Source organism: Megascapheus bottae, unplaced genomic scaffold (assembly GCF_031878675.1).
Source record: "Megascapheus bottae isolate mThoBot1 unplaced genomic scaffold, mThoBot2.hap1 HAP1_SCAFFOLD_94, whole genome shotgun sequence".
NCBI classification, from domain to species: domain Eukaryota; kingdom Metazoa; phylum Chordata; class Mammalia; order Rodentia; family Geomyidae; genus Megascapheus; species Megascapheus bottae.
Genome location: NW_028327428.1, coordinates 657,998 through 674,220, shown reverse-complemented (window position 1 = coordinate 674,220; position 16,223 = coordinate 657,998). Strand labels below are relative to the sequence as shown.

The following is a 16,223-nucleotide window of genomic DNA, read 5'->3' as shown; positions in this document are numbered from 1 at the left end:
CTTCTATGACATACAAACCCTTAGCCTAATTTTGATTAAGTTCTAAATACTAAGTCCCAGAGATTGTAATTAGAGATTCCCTCATTGAACACTTGTTAAACTTGTCATTTAAAATATGATGTAAACATAAGCCATATAATGAATGATTGTTGTTCTTAAGGTACTATGTTATCTGTCATCACTTTTGATATCCCTCGGTTATCTCCTATTGTTACACTATGTCACTGATATTTTGGATATAGTTGTATTTGGTTATCTGAAATTGGATAGGGAACGGGGGAAAACAAGATGAGGGGTGGAGGGGGGGAGGGAAATGTCGACCAAGACATGTGAAATGGTATCAATGTATGGGAATTAATGCACCATCTATCTGGCAAATATCATGTAACCCTTCTATTAATTACAATAAAAATATATGGAAAAAAGCCATGAGACATTTGTTTTGCAATAAATAGTTAAGGCAGTGCTATTACTCATTTGTAGCTTTTTTGAGATAAGCTATCAAATCTGTCATTTCTCCCTTCTTCTTAATGCCTGCGAAGATCATTTTTGTTCCAGGGATTTACTTTTTGGGATTCTCCAAGTACTCCATCAGTGTATCCTCTCCCCAGGTGATGTCTTTATTCTTGTTGGCATCTGTGTAAGAGAACGCAGGTGATTGGCCTGTCTTCCGACCAAACAGACCATGGAGGTTAGGACCAGTCTTGTGCTTGCCTCCCTTTCATCGGTGTGGCACTGGGCACATTTCTGAACAAAAGTCTACTTGCCTTTTTCAACATCACCCATTTTAAATCCACTCTCTCGCTGCTACCACATGGAGGACACCAGATACGAAGGCAGAAGTCCCACTCTCTAGCCCAAGGACACGCCGGCCGGCACCTAAGTACCACTGCTTTTATAGTTTCTTTCATGTTATTACTGCATCTGACTTTATTACCCAGTATGCTACATATACATTTATATGTTTGTTTGAAATAGGGAAGGGAAGGAGAAAACCAAGATGATTGGCGGTGGGTGAAGGAGGGAAAGTGGGAGGAAAACATGAGAAGGGGTATCAATGTTCAAGAAGTATTTTATCTACTAGTAGTCGTCCTTCTCAGACATCCACATGGGGGTAAGATGGCAGTGGAGCCCACTAGTAATACAGAGCCTGGAGACCAGACTCTTGGTGCACATCTAACTTTATTCCACAAAACCTGCTCGTCAATATACAGATCGAGCAGTCGCAGCCACATCATCAAATAGGTGTCCAATGGTGTCCTGAGACACGCCCCCTTGCTCCAGGTGGGTGGGGCCAGGTGCCCTCTGGCTCCTGAATGCTGTGTCACTGAGTGTGTACTTGCTTAAGGCATATAAGAAGCAGCAGGTTACTTCCATATCTCCCCCTTTTTCTTTATTTGTGGATACTCATAACGGAATGTAGGATGGGGCCTAAACAGCATGCAAAGACATTGGCAAGCAGCACTACCTGATGAATGTAACTGTAACCTCTCTATATGTTACCCCAACAATTAAATACAATTAATAAGACCTAAACTCAATTTCACAAACTCTTCTTTTCTAACTTTGGTCTTATGAAAATCAGTGAATCTAGTCTTCCAAATGTTGGTTCGTTTACCTTCTCAAAGTTGGCTGACCTTATACTACTCTTACAAAAATATTATAGAAGCATGCAGAAAACTAAAAATTGATCCTAGCCTGTTGCCATGCACAAACATTAATTCAAAAGGGATCAAAGATCTCAACATCATACCTGAATCTCTGAAACTACTATACAAAAGAGTAGGAGAGGCCTGAAACTCACAGGCACAGGCAAATCCTTCTTGAACAGAGTCCCAGGCTCATAAAGATTGGAGAGAAACTCAACAAATGGAACTACCTAAAAATAAAAAGTTTCTGCACAGACAAAGATGTAGCTATTAAAGGAGGATAGCCAACCAACTGTGAAAAGATATTTACCAATAATACTTCAGACAAATGCTTAATATCCAATAGCTATAGGGAACTCAAGAAACTGACTCCCTCCAAATCCAATAAACGAATCACTAAATAGACAAGGGAACTAAAGAGAGAACTACCAAAAGGAAAGATTAAAATGGCAAAGAAACATATGAGAAAATGCTCATCATCCATGGTCATAAAGGAAATGCAAATAAAAGCAACCCTAAGATACCACCTTAACCACAATCAGAATGGCCAATGGCCAATATTCTGAATTCAGACAACAAATGCTGACAGGGTTGTGGAGAAAGAGGAACCCTACTGCACTGCTGGTGGGAATGTAAACTAGTTCAGCCACAATGGAAGGCAATTTGGACGTTTCTTAAAGAACTGAAAATAGACCTTCCCTACGATCTAGCCATACCACTCCTGGGCATTTATCCTGAGTATCATAACCCAGGATATAATAAGGACACCCACTCAGCTATGTTCATGGCTATTCACAATAGCCAAGCTATAGAAACAACCCAGATGCCCTTCTGCAGATGAATGGATACAAAAAAATGTGATATATATAGACATATATTGTATACATTGTATATGTATACATATATTGTATACATATATTGTATACACATACATTATATATACATTGTATATATATGTACATATATATATATATATATATATACAATGGAATTCTACGTAGCCACCAGATAAGATAAAATAATGTCATTTGCTGGGAAGTGGATAAAAGTAGAGCAAATCATTTTGAGTGATTATAAGTCAAGACCAAAGGAACAAAAGGTGCATGGTCTTCTTGATATGTGGATATTAGATCCAAACTGCACAAGAGTGATGACTCAATAGTAGGGTACTCAAGATTATTGACATGATCTTGGAGATATAAATATAACTACATAGACATAAAAATCTATGAGGGGATATTTACTTATAGATATGTTACCGTATATAGAGCAATATGTTATCTATGATGTACAAACTCTCAGCTTTTAATTTTATTCTTAAATTTATGTTTCAGTGATTGCATATAGAGACCCTATTCTTGAATACTTATTTGTTAAACTTGACATTTGAAATATGTTGTAAAAGTCAAAGTTAATAAAATCCTTTTAAGGCTTTATCCCCAGGGTCCTTTGGTTGGTGTAGAGTGTTTCCCTGTGTGGCCTCCACTCTCACGTCTGGACTATGCTATGACTTTTCTGGTAACCCGGGTCTTCTGAACCTCTTTAGTGCTATATTTCAGGCCCCAGACAGCTGGGACACAGTAAGATCAGAATCTCTGGATGGATATGGCCAGGGAAGTAGTTGGCCACAGCAGGATCACGTTCCTCATTCACATCTGTCTGTCAGCATTGTTGTGACTTCATTTCAAGTGGTGAATTCTCTCTAAAGAAAGCACCTAAGACCCCAGTCTCTCCATGGCTTCAAGACAACCAAAAGTGCCTGAAACTGGAACTACAGAGTGGGGACCTAATAAGAGAAGAGAAGCAGCCTGCCATACCCCAGCCACCCCAAGCAGCACGTCTCAGTCTTCCCACAATGATAAGCCCAGAGGCTGGCTCACCTCTTCATCCTCTGTAGCCTTGCCCAGCCCAAATCCTAATACCATGAATCCTGGAAGTGGAGATAAGGACAGAAATATATGTCGGACAACCAGCGTCTCTTTGGATCAAGAGCCTCGCAGAAGTCTGACTAGGGAGGGTTTACCATCCACAGGGGTTCCCAGAAGCTCACACCCATGGAGCTGATCCAAGCGCAGGTCACAAGATCTGCCAAAGACCTAGCCACCTTCAAACCACCCAAGATAGACACCCCACGACACAATGGAAAAAGATGCTGCCACAGCAGGCCCACACCTTCAGACCGCGATTTCAACGTGCTCATGCCCACTGGCTTTTAGCAAGCTCTCCAGCCGAGGGATTCTCTCCTCCTGGTTCTGACACAGGAGTGGGATTTTCCTACCCAACTTAGTCAGCTGAATCTTGAGCTCGACACTGTCAGTGATTTTTCTTTCTTTCTTTTTTTGAGCAAAAACTAGTGTAACTTTGTCCTAATGTGAAAAAATTATTCAATACTGGTACAAGTTAGATGTCAGCAGTGATGTTTGAGGATCTCATAAGGTGGGTTTTTTTTTGTATCACTGACAATAGGTTTGATCCTTTCTTACTAGGTAAATTATGTTTAGCAACTCCTGAGTCCACCTCTTGATTCTTTCACTGTAATCAACATGACCAATAGTTTCCCTGGGGTGCCGGATTTGTTTGAAATCAGGGCAGTGAACAGGCACACTGTGGGTCCCCCCACACACTTTCTAAGCTGGACTAGAGGCAACTTTTTCTTTTCTTTTTTAATCAACCTTATTGGAGCCTGCAAGCCTCCTCTTCCTGCTTCTGTGTCACTTTAAAGTGAAATCAACTTGGTGCCATTTGGTGGATAACTAAAGGAGAAAATGGAGTACTATGTTGGTCTTGATAAGTGGATGCTGGTCCTTTGAGTGTGTCTGTGGGGGGGTGTATGCTGAACATTAACCAGGGTCTTGTGAGTTTAAAAACCTTTGGGTAGATGTGTAATTAATGTGACCTCATTTTTATTTCTTTCTCCAAGCTAGGGGCATGAGAGTTTTTAAGAAAATATAGAGGGGCGATTCATTTTTCCAAGAACATTTTCCACCAAAATGAGCCCCATGCTTTCTGGGAAAACACATCCTCTATTTCTCCCTGCTGTATTCACCATGTTCATTACTGGCTCAGATTTTTGCTGTGTTTGTTTGGGGTCATATTTTGTTTACAGAAGAGTTAGCCTTCTCATAGAGAAACCCTGGATATTAAAATTGTTAGAAAAATAATTTATCTGTGTCTTTGTTATACCACTTGTATTGACAATAAAATCCTTACTTTCTCAACTGGAGAAACAATCGCTTTAAAAAATGCTACAGAAGATAACAAGTCTAATAAAAGCAAGATATAAAATCTCTTCCAGAGGATCAACCAATTTCATCACAAAAACAATGAATTCTAAGAGGAAGCTCATAATAAATTACTCACATTTTCAAAAGCTGAAGCAGCAAAAATAATGTAAATTACAACATAAGATAATTATCTCCAAAACTAGATTTACTGAAATTCTTAAGGAGAAAGTGCCAATATGCCAATTCAAATCACAATACAAACTGTGTAATACTGGCTCACATATGTAAGTCTATTTACTCAGTAAGGTGATATCTCAATATAGTTGTCTAAAGCCAGCTTGGACAGAAAACTCCATTAGTCTTTACTCCAGTTAATAGCAGAAATGCCATACTGATTTTGCTAAGAGGTAATAGCATCAGTAATGATAAAAATAAACAAATTAAAGTACAAGGTCCTCAGGTTAAGCCCTTAATACAGGCTTACACACACACACACACACACACACACACACACACACACACACGCCAATAATGTAATAAGGAGAAAACAGAAGTTATTAAATTAGATATATTTCTATAAATCAAGAACACATGAAAATACAAAAAGGAAACAGTGGCTTACACTGTTATCCTAGCTGCTTAGGGGGCTGAGATATAAGGCTCACAGTTCAAAGCCAGCCTGGACAGGAAAGTCCACAAGACTGTTATCTGCAATTAAATACTAGAAACAGAAGTAGTGCTGTGTTTCAAAGTGATAGAACATTCGCCTGTCATAAGTTATATATATTGGCTTCTTACGTTTAATGCTACTTTGAAAATAGCCATGTTTATTTTCATTCCAGTCAGGCAGAATGAATACACCTGTGGTTGATGTATATTTTAGTATGTTTTCAAAAATGGGAATCATTTTAATGTATCTGTACAAATAATAAATGCCCATTTGGAAAAAGAATAAATAATATCCTACTTAAAATGAAAAAAAAGCTCAAGGATAATACTCAGGACCTGAGTTTAAGCCCCATGATTGACTACATATATACACACATAATAAAAAGGCAAAAGAGTTTGCTGATAGGAATTTAGACACCTTACATATGCCCAATCTCATTACAAGCTGTAAAAATGCTTACAGATAACCCTATGCTACCAACCCCTTTTACGAAGCTGCCTTATCTTTAGGAAACAAGTTTGTTTCATGAATGATTAGCAATTTTGTAAACACTTCAAATTGGGTAGCTACATTTATCACACAGTCTATAGCATTTCCCTGGGTTTCGTTTCATTCTTTTGATTTTCCCCCCTAAAGACTCATTATTTTGAATTTAACCTTTAAGTGCTTTTTATTTTTTTTAATTTTTTATTGTAATTAGTAAAAGGGTTACATGATATTTGCCAGATAGAAGGTGCATTAATTCACATACATTGATACCCTTTCACATGTCTTGATATGCACCGTCAAACATATCTGCAGACAAACCGTCTTTGCGTTCAGGAATCACCATGATAGAATTTCCAGCATGCACACTAAGAAAGGGGTTTTAATTTTCTTGCCTGCCAGTCCTTGGCTTGAACTTGGGGTCCTAGGTAGTGTCCTTGAGCTTTTGTACTCAGTCCTACCACTTGAGCCACAGCTTCATTTCTGCTTTTTTAGGACACTAATTGGACATTAGAGACACAGATTTTCTTGCCCTAGCCTGGTTTCAAACTGCCATCTTCAGCTCTTAGCCTTCTAAGTAGCTAGGATTGCAGGAATGAGCCACCATTGCCTGGTCTGGCTTTTTACTTTTTTTTAAATTTTCTATACATTTTAAATTATTAGAGTGAAGTAATATAAAAAGAAGTTTCATTGTACCACATCTATTTATACATAAAATGTATCTTGTTTTGATCACTGTCTCCAACTTTCACCTGCCTTTCCCCACGGACCTGCCCGACATAATACCAACAATTTTCAGCATTCTATTTTCGCACAGGTAAGAAAAGTATTTTAACTATACTCATCTTCTCCCTCTACTTCCAGCATCATTCCTACCACTCGTGCCCATATATAGAACAGGGCTTGCTTCATCTTCCTAATATTCATTTATAATAATATGTATTATAACTGTTCAAAGGACCATCACTATTTAGTGCCCCATTTGCAATTACCTCATATATACAGATACATATATATATATATATATATACATGTAGCATATGTAATACACAGGTATTCATATATTTTAGGCTTAAAATCTACATATGTGAGAAATCATGTAACTTTTGTCCTTCATCTGAATTACTTCACCTTATGTAATTACCTATCAACTTCTTTGAAAATATGAATTCAATTCTTATTTTAGGCTAAATAATAATTGTGAGTATGTACCACATTTTCTAAATCATACCATCAGTTGTAGGGCATCTGGGGTATTTGCATAGCTTGGCTATTGTGAATAATGCTACAGTAAACATTGGTATGAAGATTTCTGTATTATATCTAGACTTGCATTTCTTCAGATAAATGCCCAAGAGTGGTATCACCAGATCCTACAGCCATAGTATTTTCAGCTTTTTATGGAATTTCTGCACTGGTTTCAAAGAGTGATTATACTAGTTTCCACTCCCACTGATAGTGTACAAAAGTTAATTTATTTTCACATACTTGCTAGCATTTGTTATGTTGTGTTCATTATGACCATTCTGACATGAATTTGATGAAATCTGGATAAAACATCTAGATTTCCTCATTCAGTTAGTGGGTTAGGAAGAATGCTGTCACTCTTGAGGCCCATCTTGTGCTCTGCCCATGAAATGCAGTTAATTGCTATGCAAACACCCCAATGAGAAGATTTAAATTTGAAAATTTCCCTAGTGTGTGTTTTTCTTGTACCTATATTTTCTGTTTATGATGAAAAGACAACCACAGCCTTATGCTCCAGTCAATCAGCCAGGGCTACATTGCATTGTGATCAATTACATTGATGCTTAACGGCCTCTTGTGAGTCAACACAGTCACACACATTGTTTTGTGTAGGCTGGCTCTCCTGGCATTGAAGTATATTAGATTACAGAGAAGATGTAAGACAGTGTATCTGCAGTTCCAAGACTTATATTCAGGTTCTTGGAATTTTCTGTCAACTGACTTTCACTTACCTTCTTGGAGCTGTGTCTATGGATCTTTCCTCTATTATGTTTAGTTTGGATTTCCCCCTTGAAGATATGCATCAAAGTCCCCCTCTCTAGGATTGCCTGGATGGTATGGTGTCCACTGGTTCTCTCTGAGATTCCTATCTATCTCATCCTGGACTGAGGCCATAGACTGACACTGGTTGTTCCTCTTTGACTCTTCTCCAGATTGAGCATGCTGATTCCCATGCTTTGTTCAGTCAGTATTTAGGAAAGATAGCTCTTCCAAGAGTACAAGTATAAGAAAGAAAAAAAAGAAGAAATCAGTAGTGTGACATGGGAATGTTAGTGTGCCCTGTATATCAAACTTTGGGCAAAAATATTTCATTTGCTACTGGATTCCAGGAAACAATTTATGGCTGATTTTAATTTATGCATTTATTTTAGCATAATATCTAAAACTTATTGTACTTATGTGTGTATAATTATGTGTAAACATTGAAAAAATGATTTGCTCTCTGTAGTACATAAAAGCTGTTACTTCTTTAAACACTTGATCACGTTATCTCAATCAAGTTAAACCCAAAAAGAAAATAAAAAAACAAAGGACAAAGATCATCTAAAGAGACTTGGTTACTGACAACGTTCAGATTCTATACAAATGTGGTTAATCATTACTCATGTACGGTTTAGGATTACTTTTCTCACCTAAAAAAGTAATTTTATTTTGTTTACAAACAATGTTGTCTGTGTTAATAATGTTGGTAATGTGATCAAGAATTATCCAGGAATAAGTGAAGTAAGGCAGACTCAAAGGAACATAGGCTCAATGGTTTCTTTCATTTGTCATAATTAGTATAAACCTTGGAATCTCCTAGCAGAGGATAACTCTAGGGCAAAGCCTAGATACATAAGGCCATACAGGATGAGGTTAAATGAAAGGCTCTCCAGGATATGGAAACAAGAGCTGTATATTGTGTAATTGTTGTTCTTAACGTACTATGTTATTTCCCTCTTCTTTTTTTGCCCTTTGGTTAATCTCAGATTGTTGCAGTATCTGACTTTGTTTCCTGCCATATTGTATATATGTTTATTTGTTTATTTGAAACAAGAACGGGAAGGTAGGAAAACAAGATGATTTGGCAGGGGTGGGGAGAGGGAAATGGGGACAAAAACATGAGAAGGGGTATCAATGTTTATAAAGTAATGTACCTTCTATCTGGAAAATATAAAGTTATCCTTCCATTAATTACAATAAAAATAATTATCCAGGAATTTTTGCTTAATAATCTTTCTGGGAGAAATGTATTTCTTATTTGGCTACTGAGTTCCAAACCTTTGAGAAAAATGAAAGAGGTTAAATATTCAATGAAAATGTCTAAAGTGGTCAAATAAAATTTAATTATGAGTTCTTGGCTTTAAATATAGCAAAAAGATTTAAAAGGTTCATTTTCAGATTTGGTATAAAATACATAAAATGTTAAAAAATACTCACAGCAGGAAACCTTAAATCATCATCAAATTAGCCCATGCATGTTGTTCTAAATTCTAAAGACTAAAACATAAGCAGTTAACCTTAACAAGTTGTTTTAATATCAACATTTCTTCTAAAAATCATATGTTTGATCTCTGGTTAACTATAATTTAAGATTATTGAAAGGTTTTTGGAAGATCAAGATTAACACACTGAGTTAGAACTAGCTAACTTCTGTAACAATGAAACTGAAATAAAAATATTCCTTATGAAGGTAATTGCCTGTGTATTATTGATATTGTCAAGTTTCTTTAATATGACTTAAAAAAGTAAGTTTTAACTAAATAAAAATTTTTAAGTAATTTTATCTCTAGGCCTTTTGAATTAGCTATATACTTATAGCTAAGTATATAAAACCATAATAAAGTCTTTTTTTCTACCTTGCTAAATACGTCACACCTCAATTGAGGCCTATTTAAATAGACATAAAAGGGGGAATAAGGACACATCCCCTAGAGATTGAAAAGCGAATTATCTACTGGTCAGAACTCACAACTAAGAAAGACAAAGACTTATGATACTGTTTCCCCTCTACAGATCGTTTTTATAATAACACTAAAAAATTTAAACATCAAGGTTTGAGTAAGTCCTGTCTCCTAAAGCAAAGTACATTAGCCTACATCTGACTGAACAAATTGTGCATATTTCTTTTAGTATTGACTCATTATTATTTCCTCAGTATCTCCCTTTATCACAAACCTTCACCTATGTTGCCCCTGACATTAAGCCACATCTTTGCACTGCTCCATGGAGACTCAGAAAATGCAGCAATCACTACTCTGCCATTTTTCCTCCTCCCAGAAAAGGATACCAAATAAGTATAAAAAAAAGAACACAGTGAGGGAGATTGGAAAATGATGGCGGTGGTTCAGAGTGAGTCTTTCTGAGCTCTTGCCAAGATACCAGTTCTAGCATCATAGGGGAAAGTTTATACCCAAAGATCCATCCTAAGTAAGCTATAGCACCACAGAGATCTCAGTCAGAGGAGAAAGGCAGGAAACAGGTGCAAGAACAGCGTGGAGCAGCACCAGCTGCTCGGAGCCACTGGGGAGACAAAGCCTCCCTTGCACACCTAAGCAGACAGCACTTCTGGGCAGTGCAGACCTTCTGGTTCCAGACAGAGCGAGACAGAGCATGCCCGAGCCCAGATCCATCACCCGGCCATGGCGTGGACCTGCCAGCAATTTTTGAGTACCTCCATGGACGTTTCCACTTCTGTTCTCAGAACGGCATTGGGAAGGAATCTCCTCCCCCACCAGGCGAGAGCAGCGCCATCTTGACTGCTGGCAAGGACCCTGCCAAACCAACTGGAGCCTGAGAAGTGGTGCTATCAGTGCAATTATTCAAAAGGGAAAGGGTTTTCCCAGAGGCAGCTTAGCCAGATGAGCGTCCCCCCTTGCTAGCAGAAGTTCCTCCCCCTGGACGGGGAGTAAACAAAGCTGCTCACAGCTTCACTGGCTTTTACTTTTTTCTGCACAATCAAGCAAACTGATCAGAAAAAACGCAAAGCCAAATTGAAGGAGAAAAAGACTTTTTGAAGTGTTTGGATCCTGAATTTAGTGGAGATACAAGTTTCCTATCCCGTTTCCGCCCCCCCCTCCAGCAGAGAACAAACTGAAGAATACCCCCCCATTTTTCTTTTCTACCTTTTTTCATTTGCATTTTTATGTGTTCTTCTTTTTTGCCATTTTACCTCCACCTTTCTTTTTTATGTTATTATTTCCTCCACCTCCCCCCCCCATCCCCTGCTTTCCTTCTTGTCATTGTGGTGTTCCTAAAAACATAGTGACAGCATTGGGTACAGACTGGATCCAAAAGGTGATATTTTTATTGATACAGTCATCTGCTTTTAATTCTCTTGGTTCTTAGCCCTAGTATTTCTTGTCTAAGAACTCACAATTGTGTGGGATCTCCCCCCACTTTTTGTCTTGTTTTTCTATTTTTTGTTGTTCATTTTTACTTTTTTAAAATTTTTATCACTGAACTCTCCTATATACACCTTCTTCTTTTCTTTGTATAGTCTTCTTCTTATTCTTCTTATTTTTATAAGAACACAATGTCCAGGCAATGATGTTTTGTGTCTGTAATCCTAGCTACTCAAGAAGCTAAGATCTGAGGACTGAGGTTCAAAGCCAGCCCAGGTAAGAAAGTCCTTGTGAGATTCTTATCTCCAATTCACCATCAAGAAAGCTGTAAAGTGGAGCTGTAGAATGTTATACCTCCATCACTGAGCACAAAATCTAAGGGACAGTGGTTAGGCCCTGAATCCAAGTCTCAAGTCCATCAAAAACTAAAGGACATAAAGGAGCTTCTTTTCAGATCAAATTTAAATTAATAGCACAAAGAAGATGAGTGGATATGTTTTGTAGAGTTAATAAAGTTTGTACTATTGACTTTAAATACTTACTAAATTCAATTTTTTAAGAAACCACTCATACACATATGATCAGATGGCAGTTTTCAGTCATAGATTACGTAAGAGTTTAACATAGATATGTAACTTAGGTCTTTACTTCAAATTTGGCTCAAATGACCATCTCAATAAACAGAAAGGCTGGGCATAGCAGCCCATAATCCTAACACTCATGAGTCTGAGGATAGAGGGATATTTAATTGCAGGCATTTGGGCTAACTAGTGAGATGTGGTCTAAAAAGAAACAAGTGCTATATAAATTAATAAATGAGTGATGAATGTGGAACAATTCATGTGTTTAGATATATGCACATGATTAGAGAAAAACACATTCAGATAAAATACACAGTTACATCAGTCATAGAATTGATCATTCTACAATAGACTATTGTTAAGAAATGCACACTTATCTTAAACCATATATTAGACTACTTTATTAGGCAAGGACACAGATGGTAACAGCAAAACATTAATAATTCAAATATTTTAATACTCATTTAAATTGTAATCAACTTTTTTGCCTCCAAAACTTCAATGATGAATGAAAAACTTTCCTCTTTTCCGTGTGTGTGTGTGTGTGTGTGTGTGTGTGTGTGTGTGTGTGTGCTTTAAACTCAGTTTTCTTGCTCTGGTCTGCTCTGCTGTTGTATAACTTGAGTCACACCTCTAATCTGAAATGTTTCTGGTTCTTAGAGATGAAATCTAGCTAATTTTTCTGTTGGGTGTCTTCAAACTACAAATACACACATCTCAGCCTCTTGAGGAAGCAGAATTCAGAGACACAGTTGCCCAAGTAGGTAAAAGATACTTATCATATTTTTAAGATGGCATTCATATATTCAAATTAATTCACTCATTCATCCAGTTACTTTTTCCAATGGAAAGAACTTTAATATATTTTCACCAGAGGCATTACTAATATTTCCACAATGGGAACATTTTATATTGACACATAAAATCAAATTGTTGGGTGTAAATATAATGTAAAAGATAGCACGTATTTAGTTACAGATGGAATTTTTGACCAAAAAAAATCTCTGAAGAACTGAGGGAGCTGGTTACCCCTAACTTTTAAGTTTAACACATTAGAATAATTTTATTTGGACATAAATTAATATTTTGTCTTACAATTACTTCTTCTGAGTTTTTCTGAATGTCAGTGTCATTATTTGGAAAAAGTAGAAAACTGAATACTAAAATTCAACTGGAAACATTAAAACTCTCAAGAAAAAGAGAAAATTTTACTAAAAGAACAAAACTGGAGATGTTATAATACTAAACTTCATATTGCACTAGTGAGCCATAGTAATAAATATAGCATGGTACTGGCACACTAGACACAAAGCACAATGCTATAGAATGAAAGACTCAGAAATACACTTACACAGTCACAGTCATCCGATGTTGAGCAAAGGAACCACAAGCAGACAGTGGAGTAATATCAGCCTGTTCTATAAAGTAGTCCTGAGAAAATAAGTTATTTACATATATGGCTAAAACTAGACTCATCCTGTACAAAACTTAATGCAAAAATTAAAACAAACATCATGATGTAGAATCTGAAAAGCTGAAGCTACTAAAAGGAAACTCTGTGTGATATGGTTATAAAGCAATTATTTTCTGAAGAGTACTGCAACTGCTTCATAAACCCTAACTATTCAATAAATTGCGGTATGAGGATTATGGTTTGAAGCCCACAGAATAAGGAAAAATCAATGAGATTTTCATCTTAAATTAGTACCAAAAAAAAGCTAGAAGTAGAGCTGAGGCTCAAATGATAGAATATTAGCCTTGAGCCAGAAAGCTCATGAGGCCCTGAGTTCAAGCCCCATGACTGACACTCTCTCTCTCTTTCTCTCTCTCTCTCTCTCTCTCTCTCTCTCTCTCTCTTTCTCTCTCTCTTTCTCTCTCTCTCTCTCTCTCTCTCTCTCTCTCTCTCTCTCTCTCTCTCTCTCTCTCTCCCCTCCTCTCTCTCTTTTAGAGATTCAAATTATATATAAAATGAAAGATAAACCCATTAAGTATTAATTCTGATTTAACATTTCATTTTGGGAACTAATAATGAAAATCTTCTAAAAATCTGTTGTCTTTAAATGGTTAACACACACACAGACACACAGACACACACACATTCTTCTTTCTCTCATTTTAGACAAGATATTACACTCTCTTGCACTATTATGTGTTTTCCTATACAGGTAATCAAATTCCCAGCAATTCCAGAAGAAACCTCTTTTTCTTAATCTGTCAACAGTTTGAAAATATGGGCAAAAAAAGAAAAGAAAATATGGGCAGTAGCAGAACTCTGAAAGCATTCCACAGTGACTAGAAAACATGACAATAGAAGAACACTTGATTTCTAGTCTCTTATGAAATTCAGCTTGATTTAGAAAACAAATGCCCTATAAGGAAAGTATGCACGATGTGTAAGTACTTATATTATCCTCAATTCATCTTCAATATGCCTTGAAATACTCAATACTAATTAACAATTTGCTCCAACAAAGGTAGGAAAAACTGTTGAAAATATAAGCACAGTTCTTTATACTCTATCATCAATTACACATAATTACCATTATCTTCTCAATGAATCCATTGCTTTCCTGTAAGTACTCACAGTAATTGCAATGATTGTATCATGCTTTACAATTTTAGAAATACTCGACCATAATTATTTTTGTACATAATAATAGCCCATTTTCACGACCAGGAAATGAACAGAAGTTGATCCTCTTATTTTTCAGAAAAGTATAAACAAAAGTAAAAGCTGGGTGTGGTGGCTCACGCCTGTGATCCTAACTACTCAGGAGGCTGAGATCTGAGGACTGAGGTTCAAAGCCAGACTGGGCACTAAAGTCCATGAGACTCTTATCTCCAGTTGGCCTCCAGAAACCAGAAGTGGTGCTGTGGCTCAGGGGTAGGGCTGTAACCATTAGCTGAAGAGCTCAAGGATAGTTCCCAGGCCCATATTTCAACTCCAACAACCAACAAAAAAATAAAATAAAGTGAAAAATATGATTATGATTTATATTCAAGAAGCCATGCTATGTGTTCCATTGAAGCTACCCTAAATCTTAGATTTGATCCTCTGTGATTTTACTAGGACATGAAAACAAGAGAAATAGGAGTTTGGGGTTTCTTTAACAAAGATCTCTACCACTGCTCTCTGCATTAATAACAGTGAAACAATACACAATTTGCTTATGTGTATTTCCATTTATTTGTGCAATTATTTTCTTTTGGACAGTTCTCTCCTAGGCAAAAAATGTTCAATTATTACACAAATTTATCTAAAGGTTCATCAAGAATTCTGCAGTGTTTCTTTTATATTGACTTTACAGTGAAAACAGCTTGTATTAAATCACTTTTGGATCCCTAGAAATATATTCTTATTATAAGTGAAATCACAGAGTTGGATGGCAAGTTTGGCGAAAAGCCTCCAGAAAGGATGATGAGAGTGTGGAGTTTTGCATGAGTTTCTAGTTAAGAGGAACAAAATGGACTCTGTTTGGTGCTAGATGCTCTTGCAAGTAAAGTACAGAGGCACATCTGAACTTACTTTCCAACTTCAAGTATTATTTAAGCCTAAAACCTACCTAAAATAATGTGCAACAGTAAACCCTTGGCAACAAGATGCTGGGAGCAAAAAAGAAATGTATGTTATGTTTTTCTTTTAAAAAATGGCTAAAACAGGGGCCAGGAGTTTGGCCTAATGATGGAGTGCTTGCCTAGCATGCACAAAGACCTGGGTTTGACTCCTCGATACCAAATACATAGGGAAAAAACGCTGGAAGTGGTGTTGAGGCTCAAGTGGTAGAGCTCTAATATTGAGAAAGTCCAAGGACAGTGCTCAGGCTCTGAGCTGGCAAAAAGCCCAGGACTGGCAAAAAAAGGGGGCTAAAATATAGCATAAAACAGATGAATCATAACAAGGTCATTAGATTACTTAATTTATAACAGTTAGGTCATATTCCTTCAAATTATAATCTTGGGCGTACTGTTCACTCCATACAACTAGTGTTAAACACAGGAAAAGTCAAAATTAATAAAACAAATGATAAATGTCTATGTTTTTGGAGGTCTAATTTTGAATTATTATAGGATGGGAAGCTGAGATGGTATTGCAAATCTCTAACACTACAATGCCAAACCAAGGAATATTACTTAGAAGTTACTTTAGAACATTTCAAAGATATCTTTAGTGTAGAAAGTCTTATTTATTCTCTATTATCTCACTTAATTGTACTTTTTAAAGATAGTTGAAACATTTTCAGTTTAATTACATTTATTGAATC

At 36.7% G+C, this 16,223-nt stretch overlaps 1 pseudogene; it reads right to left on the bottom strand.

The window, feature by feature from the left end:
• Positions 1-469: 469 nt before the first annotated feature.
• Positions 470-786, bottom strand: LOC150039883 (cytochrome c pseudogene; annotated as a pseudogene).
• Between the last annotated feature and the right edge of the window lie 15,437 nt (positions 787-16,223).